General features: G+C 34.3%; 1 pseudogene; it reads right to left on the bottom strand.

Annotated features, from left to right (window-relative positions):
* Positions 1-488: 488 nt before the first annotated feature.
* On the bottom strand, positions 489-1,207 carry LOC103599282 (annotated as a pseudogene).
* Positions 1,208-2,256: the final 1,049 nt, after the last annotated feature.

Genomic DNA, 2,256 nt, shown 5'->3' on the forward strand with positions numbered 1-2,256 from the left:
ACACAAGGAATGGGGACAATATGGGCATGGAAAGAAGAAAGTAAAATATGTAGCTGGAAATGTAGGTTGGGACCATCAGGTCCCTAAGTAAAATTAAAAATAAGCATAAACAAAGAAATACACCACAGATATTTCAAACACTGGGGGCTTAAAAATATGTTTTATTTAAGTACCTGTATGTGTTGGATTTTTTTGGAACTGCTTAATTTAAAACTTTTTTGTCTTGTGCCCATAAGTTTACTTGTATATCTGAGACCACTTATCTCCACATTTTATGCAATCACAGTCATTTACATAAAGTGAGATTATTTATTTTGAAATTTCTTTCTAACTCTGAAATTCTGTTTCTACACATAACCTTTATTTCTTTTGTTCTATTTTTAGTTAAAACTGTTGCCTCAAAATATATGAGTTTATTTTGTGCATAAACTCAAAAATGTCAGTTTCTCATAATTTCTTCTAGCACCAATGTCTACTCGGCAATTTTTTCATAGCTGCAAGCACCACCTCAGGCTATAGATGATAAGATTGAGCATGGGAATGATTACTCTATAGAACAGGTCAATTAGTTTGTCTGAAGTAATGTAATTGGATGTTGGCTTCATGTATATAAAGAGAATTGTCCCATAAAACACAATTGCCAATGTCACATGGGCTTAACAAGTGAAAAAGGCCTTTTTTCTTCCTTTAGCTGAATTGATTTCGGTAAAGCATAGATAATGAAAATATAAAAACAGAAATTAGCAGTAATGGAGTAAATGAAAACATTACATTGCCCAACATTATTATATTCTCATTCAAGGAAAATCTATGCAGGCTAGGTTCATTAAAGATAATATTTCACAAAAATTATTGATGATAATTCTTCCACAAAAGGACATTTGTAATGTGAGCACATTTTGTTCCAGTATGTTGAGAAAGCCTAACACATAAGAAACAGCTTCCATCTAAACACAAAGCACTTTGATTATGATAATGATGTGTCTCAGAGATTTGCAGGTGGCCACATAGTAGTCATTTGCCATTACTGCCAGGAACACACACTCTGTGCACCCTGTGGAATAGGAGATAGACATTTGTATAATACCCCTGTGAAAGAGAGAAATTTTCTTCTCCAATAGGAAATTTATCAGTATTGAGGGGACCAAAACAGATGTAAGCCAGATATGCAGGAAGGAGAGGTTACCAAGGAATAATACATGGGCATGTGGAGGTAGGAAACCAGGAGAGTTAGGATGATCTAGAAGCTGTTCCCCATGAGGATTACTGAGTACATCACTAACCACATGACAAAAGGAGTTTTTGTCAACTTCTGGGTATTCAGGAAGACCTCTCAGAATCTTCATGGTAGTCTACCTCACCTGCAAAATATATACCTAGATAAATAAATTAATTAGCCTAGCCCTATTAAAAAATGGGCAGAGTAGCTGAATAGATATTTCTCAAAGGAAGATATACAAATGGCTAGCAGACACAAGAAAAAATGCTCAACATCACTCAGCATCAGGGAAATGCAAATAAAAACCACACTGAGATATCATCTCACCCCAGTTAAGGGGTGGGAGCTAAAAAATACCCAAATAAATAAAAAAAGAAAGATAATCATATGGTTTTTATCCTCGATTATGTTAATGTGGTGTATCACATTTATTGACTTACATATGTTGAACCATCCTTGTCTCCCTGGGATTAATCCCACTTGATCATGATGTATAATTTTATCGATGTGTTGCTGTATTGTGATTACTAGTATTTTGTTGAGGATTTTTGTGTTTATATTCATCAAAGATATTGGCCTGTAGTTTCCTTTTTTTGTTGTATCTTTGTCTGGTTTTGTATCAAGGTGATGTTGTCCTCATAGAATGAGTTTGGAAGAGTGTCCTCTGTTTCAATTTTTTGGAATAGTTTGAAGAGAACTCATATTAGTTCCTCTTTAAAGGTTTGGTAGAATTCATCAGTAAAGCCATCCGAACCTGGGCTTTATTGTTAATAAACTGCTGATTATTGCTTCAATTTCATTGCTTGTTATTGGTCTGTTCAGGTTTTCTGTTCCTTCTTGGTTCAGTCTTGGTAACAAAATTGATGACAATAAACATAGGATTATCTCAGTAAATGCAGAAAAAGCATTTAACAAAATTCAAAATCTCTTCATGATAAAGATTTTTAGCAAATTAGGTATAGAAGGAAAGTATCTCAAGACAATAAAAGCCATATATGGCATGCCCACTGCCAACATCATCCTGAGTGGGGAAAAGC

Source organism: Galeopterus variegatus, unplaced genomic scaffold (genome assembly GCF_000696425.1).
Source record: "Galeopterus variegatus unplaced genomic scaffold, G_variegatus-3.0.2 Scaffold2900, whole genome shotgun sequence".
Classification (NCBI taxonomy): domain Eukaryota; kingdom Metazoa; phylum Chordata; class Mammalia; order Dermoptera; family Cynocephalidae; genus Galeopterus; species Galeopterus variegatus.